Below are 8,397 nucleotides of genomic sequence, written 5' to 3'. Positions count from 1 at the left end.
TGGGTAGGAGTGTGCCGTAAAAACAATGGTCTTCTCCCTGAAGTATGTTCAGTGTCACTGTCAGTGGTTGCATGACAGCACAGTATTCTCTGATACACTGATGCTCCCTTTCATTGAAGCATTTCAACTGTAGTTTGGATGAGAGGGTGTTCAGCTCCACCAAAGGTATCTAAGGGGCCGTTTACACGAGGACGCTTGCAGGTGAAAACGGCAAAATATTTCAACAAAACACCCTACCGTTTATACGAGGATGGCGTTTTGGGGGCTTGAAAACGCAAAAATTTGAAACCGGCCTCCAGAGTGGAAAAGTAGAAAACGCTCCGCCGTTACGTTTCCGTCTAAACAGCAAAACGCAAAACTTTGCCGAGATCTGACCACGTCGCGTACGCGATTACGTCACATACGTGCTTTGGTTTGCCGGCCGGTACAAGGACGTAAACAAAGATGTGTGATTATTTCCATCCTTTGTACCTTCAAGCAACTCTGGCAGCTCGATGTACACTACAGGAGTCGTACCAACAAACGTACAGAATCTGTACAGATTCCATTCATGAACATTTACCGCGGCGGAGATCCGAAAAGGGAGATAGTAAGCATGCGCGTAGACATGGCAGAGTTTTATCACAGCGCCACCCAGCTGCCTGGCATGCATATCCAATCGAATTCCACACACTATAGAGTCACCGTATATACGCAGATTTCCTTCAAAACCGCTCGTCTAAACGTGAAATGACAAGACGCCACTTTTGCGTTTTCTGTTAGGATGGTCCTCGTATAAACGGCCCCTTAGAAATTCGCTCCAGAGCTTCATAGAACGAGTTCCACCTGGTTGTGTAAGGTACTTGTAGCTTCTTTGCAATAATGTCGTCCACAATCTCAGCGGCCACTGTGGAATGACTGGCCTTGTTCCACAGCCCTGCACATTTCGTGGTGGCACTTCTGTAAATGGCTTTCATTTCAGGTTTTGACAGCAGCCACTTATCCACTAACCTTGCCAGCAAGTTGATTTCTCGCGATATTTGTGAGTTCACAAATCTCTCAAGAAACCATCTTGCACCGCTCCCGCATTCACTGTTCATACAGAGCCAAGTTGGCACGGGCCAATCACGCAGCAGTATTCGTGTGTGGGGCGGGATATCCGGGTGTGAAGACGACACCAACCACCAGTAGATCAAAACAAACATGGCAACGGAGGACAACGATCGTGTAGATGCTGCTAATAAGTCAGTTTTAGATGAATCTCCTATCGCATCTTTGAAGGAAGAACAACGAGAGGCGCTTTGCGCATTTCTGGATGGTAAGGATGTTTGCGCTTTTTTACCTACGGGTTTTGATAAGAGTTTAATCTACCAATTGGCTCCGCTCGTTGTGAAGATCCCGCGATTGGCTAAAAACAAACCTGTCAGAGGCGGGACATACTGTTACATTGTCCAATCCGTGCCTCTTTCCTCCGAACGGATTTACATGGAGCGGTCCCAGATTGATATTGTGGAGTACTATCAAGTACTACACAATTATTAATCTGGCTATTGCCAGGTTACTTATCCTCATCAGTGCAAGAGATGAGGTTCAATGTGTGTGACGCACATCTCTGATGTGGAGGTAAAGAAATCACATCATCAGCATCATTAGCACCGTTCTGCAGCACATCCCCAATGGAAACAAAAGTCACCTCATCCTCCCAATCTTCAGAGTCGTCCACTCAGGTGGTGGCTGGTACACTTGAAAGGCCTTGACAAAATTGGAACCATTGTCTGTTACAGTTGCTGTGATTATGAAGGAAAGGCCATGGGATGAGTTTATGTTATCCAGCTCACTTGCAACACTGTCATATGTATGTCGGCCATTAAATCTCCTGCATGCCAATGCTGCTTTCTCACGTTTCATGTTGTGTGGATTTATCCAATGTGCAGTTACGCCAAGAAACCTTTTAGGGTGCACAGTCCAAATGTCTGCTGTTGTGGAGACATGTTCTAACTCACCAAAAGTCTTTTTGAGCTCTGACTCAATGTTAGCATATTCTTGGTCGAGGTAACAGGAAAACGTCTTTCTGCATGGTGCTGGCACAGGGTTTGAAAGCAGCCCTGAAAGCCGCACAGCAACCGTTTTTCTGTGGAAACGGGCTTGTGTGTGGATAGAACACGGAAAGCAACAGCAGCAACAACAAGCACCAAACATCCTCACTTGGCAACAAGCAACACTTCACTGTCAGGCAACCACTGGACCCACACAATCTCATTTTCACAGAGCAATCAGGGGAGAGCGCGAACGCAGTCCCCCACTACCAGAAATTATGCAGTCGAGATTCCCACGTTTGGGGAATTCGCAGGCGTCAGCCAGCCGGAGTGCAATGGCTGGGCCTCGACCTGGGTGAGCCTTTTCTTTCTTTTTTAAGGCGTTTATTGAGTCCATTTCAAATATACAAAGTCAACATCTTAAAAAATAATGTTTTACAATAAATACAATTACAGTAAAATTAAAAGGTATACTTCATGAATATTACACAGAGCAGGCAATTCATTTTCCCCATACATTTCAAATCTAGGCTGTGTTACATATCAGGTGGATCCTTCCATATCGACCCAAGTCTTTGTGCATAATCATTCAAATAAGTTTACACTGAAAATGAAGAGGTACTTTCCACACTTGTAATTTTTGGTTTCCCCCTTTACATGATTTGTCTTTCAGGATATAATCTCTGAAAATGTTCAACATACTTAGGATAACAGTCTCTTTTGGGACAACATACTTTTTAAACACCCATACATTCCTGGCTTTCCATAGGCTCTCCTTTACACAGTTTATCACTACCCACCATCTGTCCACATTTTCTGGCGGCATGTCATTTACAAAACCATATGCAATGTCATCATAGGTCAGTGGGGCCCTGTAGAGGTCCCACAGCCAAGGGAGTACAAGCAACCAGACATCCTTTGAAAAAGGGCAAGACCAAAAGAGGTGGTGGACAGACTCGTCATCTCCACAAGTTGGTCTTGGACACTTGGGACTACGAGCGCAGTGTCTCCGCTCAAGAAAGGCTCTTGTAGGTAGGCACTGGTGGGCAATTTGCCATGCTAAGTCCTTGTGTGTGTTGGTCAAGATGCTGTTGTTAACATTGGCCCAGACTCTTTTGCATCTTTCCTCTGTCAGTGCACCCACAGGAGCCAATCTTGATAGGTGAGGGGACAATACTTTCTCAATATTTGCTCTTGAAATTTTTTCTGGTGGGATTACTGGAAAGCCATTTCTTAAGCTTTGGATCACTGTGTTGTAGATTGATGGGCAGCTGTCTGCGTATGGAATGCTTAGGGATGGTCTTTTACCCCAGGCCTTAAGTACTTTGCGTCCTACCCAGAAATTTGCAAAATAATTCCAAATAGGGCCCTTTTCAGTGCTTAAACAGGCTTTCAAAATCGGGCTTAAAAACATGGCTTTTAACTTTACTTCTATGTTGGGGACTGCTTTACCTCCTTTTCCCATAGGCCTATACATGATATCTCGTTTCAATTTCTCATGTTGGCTTCCCCAAATGAAGTGGAAGATGTTTCTTCTAAGCGACACCATGTCCTTGTATGGGATGGGGAAAACGGCAGCAAGCTGTGTTACAGCAGCCAGAACTTCTGCTTTTACAACCAATATTTTCCCTATAAAGGAGAGCTCCCTGTCCTGCCACTGCATCAATTTGCCTGTTAATTTTGGCAGCTTGGAATCCCAGTTACAGGTCTCCATGCTTTTACCTATCTGTACTCCTAACACCTTAATGGTGTTCTTCTTCTCTAACAAGCCCAGATCTTCCATGGGTTCCTGCCAATTGAGGTGGAGGGTCTCACTTTTATTCTTGTTGACCTTTGTCCCTGAGGCCAGAGTGAAGACGTCACATAAGGCCAAAGTTTCTCTGACAGACCTGTTGTCTGACAACAGCAGGGTTAGGTCATCCATGTAAAGGGATAATTTTGCCTGCATTCCCGTACTACCTGGCACTGGTATTCCTTTAATGTTCCTGTTGTTCCTTAAAGCACAGGCTAATGGCTCTATGGCTAAAACGAACAGGATGGGGGAAAGTGCGCATCCCTGTCTAACGCCAGATTGTATGTCAAAAGGCTGTGTGCATGCTCCATTCACCATCACCACACTGTTACAATCCGTGTACAGCAAATCCACCCACTGTCTAAAAACCTGGCCAAAATTCATGTGGACAAGGACAGCTTTGAGATAATGATGGTTGATACTGTCAAAGGCTTTTTCCAAATCCAAACCCAGAATACATAGAGGGATGCTACGCTCTTGACAGTAAAGATATGAGTCTCTAACCAGGGCTAAACTGTCAGACATAGACCTTCCCGGGACACCGCATGTCTGATCAAAATGTATTATGGTGTTTACAATGGGCTGGATTCGAAAGAATAAAGCCTTTGACAGTATCTTGGCATCCACCCCCAGCATCGTCAAAGGCCTCCAATTCCTCAGGTCCTCTTTTGGTCCTTTCTTAAACAGAAGAGAAATGGAACCTTTTCGCAGAGATGGGGGCAATGTGCCTAAAAGAAAGCTCTCTTTAAACACCTCCAAAAGGGGGTCTTTCAACTGATTCCAGAACGTAGCATAGAATTCCTTAGGTAGGCCATCTACACCTGGAGTCTTGTTATTCTCCATACTCTGCATGGCTTTAGTTAGCTCAGCTGTTGTCAAATCCTCCTCTAACAAGTCTCTGGTTGTATTATCAAGTTTATTGGTTAGTTGAGAAAGAAAAAAATGAACTTTGTCTTCTGAAATCTGTTTTTCTTGGTAAAGGTTGGAAAAAAAGGATCTAACAACGCCAGGGATCTGTTGAGTGTCACGGACCTCCGTCCCTTCTTGGTCTAGCACTGATTGCATACAATGTTTTGACTTTGCCAGTTTTTTAAAAAAATAGCGGGTGCATTTTTCATTCTCCTCCAAATGTTGGACCCGGCTTTGAGTAAGAAGACCCTTGCTGTTTTCGCTGGCTAATTTCATCATCTCCTTTTTTAATTTTGCAATATCTTCCTCCACATCAAAACCAGAGAGGGCTAGGAGGTAGAAGCGTTGAAGCCTTCCCTGAAGTCTAGCTTGGGACAAACGCCTCTTAGCAGCAGCCCTCTTACCCTCCAACATAAAGAAAAACTTTGATTTCCTTTTTATATCCTCCCACCAGTCCCCTGCAGACTCATACATGAAGCGCAAAGACTTCCACTGTCCTAATTTGGTTTTAAATTTTGACACTGCATCCTCACTTTCTAACAAGCTGGTATTCAGTTTCCACGGACCTGGACAGGGTCGAATTGTCCCCGGAATGTTGATAGAACAAATGAGTTTTGAATGGTCTGAAAATGGGACCGGTGTTACCAAGCAATTTAGTGGAGTCACTCCAGAAGAAGTAAAAAGGAAATCAATACGGGAGAAGACTCTGCCATTTGTCCAAGTAAAAACTGGAGTCAGGCTGTTTTTACACGAAAATGCATCAGTCAAGTTGTAATCTTTGATTAAATTACCCAGTACATGAGAACTAGTATCCAGTCTAACATTGGTAACAGACGTCGACAAGCGTTCCTTTTGGTCAATTATACAATTAAAATCTCCCCCAATAATGACCTCCCGTCCACAGAAAATCAGAGGCTGTAGAACCTGTAGGGTCTCTAAACGGTCTTGGAGTTCGGAGGGACAATAGACATTGATGATCCTGAATTTGGCCTCATTAAAATCAATGTCCACACAAAGAAGTCTACCATCAATCACCCTTTGAACCCTTTGAATACAAAAGGATTGGCCTCTCAAGAGAATTGCCACACCAGCAGATCTATTTTTATTAGTCCCTGACCAAAGAGACTCACCATGTGTCCATCTTTTTTCATAAAAGCCGTAATTGTCCTTATACGGGATGTTGCACTCTTGTAACAGGAATATATCCCCAATGCCGCGGTGCAGTTGGTCAAAAACAGTTTGGCACTGAACAGGGTCATTGAGGCCTCTGGTATTGAGGGTAACCATTGACAGCAAGGTCATAATTGGCATTATAAGGAGTGGGGTATTCAGGTGCCAGGGCTTTTATTGCCGCTATCCAAAGTGATCTTCTTGTCTTTTTTCTTTTTCTTTTTTGGCTGTTTCCACCCAGTGCTATCCTCTGCCTCCTTCATTTGAGTGGCTGTAGAAAAAGCACTCAAGCACTCAGCATCAAGAAAAGGGGTAGAGGTGGGTAGAGAAAGGGGCCATTCAATTTGGATCTGCTGTGAGAGAGTGGAATCATCACCGGATGTCTCCTGTTGGCGCTTCTGAGATGATGTCTGGCGTGCTGGTGAATTGTCGAAGAGTGGTGACGAGGACTGAAGTAAATCTTCAGCCACCTCCAAAGCCCTCCCCGAATCAGAGATAGTGGGGCCGCCCTCTGGGATTGGTAGGTCACCAATCATGGCATCCAGGAGGTCTCTGCAATCCTTAGCAGAAATGGCAGTGGAATTTGCTGGGGCAGCTCGCTGAGTTGCTGGGATCTCATCTTGAGTTTCAGGAACTCCACCCTGATCCTCTGAGGCGTCAGCTGAATCAGCACTCCAATCCAACAGCTCCTCCTGCACAGCCAGCCGGCCATCGGCAGTTGGGATCTCCAGCTGATTGATTTGCTGATCACTGGAGCTTCCCTCCTGCTGGGCCTCTGGAGCTGGTTCTTCAACTTCCACCCCCTCCTCCTGGGTGGGCTGCTCCTCGGCTGTTGGTTCTGCTGCTGTGTAAGGGTGTTGTTGCCTCACTCTGTTAGCATAAGATTGAGGGCAACCTCTGAAAGAGTGAGTGTTGTCTCCACAGAGATTGCACCTCATGCGCTGGTCACAGTTTCTGGTAGCATGACTATTGCTATTACAGTTCTTACAAAAAATAGCATTGCAATCCGCTGCGAGATGGTCCAGGGAGCCACACTTTCTACAGTCCTTGGGTTGACCTTGGTAAAAAACATGGCCTCTAATTGATCCCAGCTGTATGGTGGAAGGGAGATGATGAAGCCTCCCTGTTTCCCCGTCACGCCTAAGCCGCACATAATAGCGACGAGCCCCCGTCCGGATGCCATCTTGGTCCCTCAGTTCCATTCCTCTCGCCACGGTACATTGAAAAGATAGCCATGTCTGTATATCCTCTGTCGAAATCTTTTCAGAGTACATGATCACTGTAACTGATCTAGCGTCCCTTTCTGAGAGTGGAATCAGCGTAATTTTTTTCAGCCCTGGAGTGTCACTTGCCTTCTGGTGGAATCTCTCAATGCACTGCTCAAAGTTGGCATACGTTGAAAAAATGACTTCTAAAGCCTTTCTACCTGGAAGAGCGAAGATGTAATCCAGCTGTGTAGGTGAGAAGCCGAGAACGCGCTGCAGAACTTGCCTGCTGAACTGCAAACAATCCATTTCCAAATCTTCCTGTAGCTCAAAGCGGACAGCATTTCTTCTTGTTCCAAGTGAAGACATAGTCAATGAATGGGTCTCAGGACAACTGTCGCAGAACAGGTGAGTAGAAGGCACCTGGGTGAGCCACCTTGCTGATCATGGCATCTCCCCTGCCAGGTAAGTATGACTTGGTGGGGGTGGACCCAGGGGCCCCATCTCCACATGCAGTACCCTGGCTCATGGTGCCTGAAACGCAGAATTCCAGGGTCTAGCCCCGGCAACAACTGCCCCAAAGCATTATGCATGAGGTTGTTTGTGCAGCCACTCAAAATGGCCTTGCAGACATTGTTTGTTCCACCAGGAACATTCCTGCTTGTGCATTTTAATGTATGCATTAAAACCACAACGCTTTTCACAAAGAACAGACGCGGAGCAAACAGCACAACACTGCATTATGTTCACCTCAACAGGCCACACCCAATTCCCCATTAGCACTGGATTGACGGCTAAGGCACAGTGTTTGAAAGCAGCCCTGAAAGCCGCACAGCAACCGTTTTTCTGTGGAAACGGGCTTGTGTGTGGATAGAACACGGAAAGCAACAGCAGCAACAACAAGCACCAAACATCCTCACTTGGCAACAAGCAACACTTCACTGTCAGGCAACCACTGGACCCACACAATCTCATTTTCACAGAGCAATCAGGGGAGAGCGCGAACGCAGTCCCCCACTACCAGAAATTATGCAGTCGAGATTCCCACGTTTGGGGAATTCGCAGGCGTCAGCTAGCCGGAGTGCAATGGCTGGGCCTCGACCTGGGTGAGCCACCTTGCTGATCATGGCATCTCCCCTGCCAGGTAAGTATGACTTGGTGGGGGTGGACCCAGGGGCCCCATCTCCACATGCAGTACCCTGGCTCATGGTGCCTGAAACGCAGAATTCCAGGGTCTAGCCCCGGCAACAACTGCCCCAAAGCATTATGCATGAGGTTGTTTGTGCAGCCACTCAAAATGGCCTTG

The 8,397-nt window shown here is 46.2% G+C and overlaps 2 non-coding genes across 2 annotated transcripts; both read right to left on the bottom strand.

The window, feature by feature from the left end:
• Positions 1 to 2,253: 2,253 nt before the first annotated feature.
• On the bottom strand, positions 2,254 to 2,421 carry LOC127530419 (U1 spliceosomal RNA). The gene has a single exon (XR_007937009.1). It is a non-coding gene; the product is annotated as a U1 spliceosomal RNA (small nuclear RNA).
• Positions 2,422 to 8,080: 5,659 nt separating this feature from the next.
• Positions 8,081 to 8,243, bottom strand: LOC127530417 (U1 spliceosomal RNA). Its single transcript, XR_007937007.1, has one exon. It is a non-coding gene; the product is annotated as a U1 spliceosomal RNA (small nuclear RNA).
• Between the last annotated feature and the right edge of the window lie 154 nt (positions 8,244 to 8,397).

The sequence above is a fragment of the Acanthochromis polyacanthus genome, chromosome 16 (assembly GCF_021347895.1).
Source record: "Acanthochromis polyacanthus isolate Apoly-LR-REF ecotype Palm Island chromosome 16, KAUST_Apoly_ChrSc, whole genome shotgun sequence".
In the NCBI taxonomy this organism is placed as follows: Eukaryota; Metazoa; Chordata; class Actinopteri; family Pomacentridae; genus Acanthochromis; species Acanthochromis polyacanthus.
The sequence above is the reverse complement of the archived record's forward strand: the minus strand, read 5'-3'. Positions and strand labels throughout refer to the sequence as shown.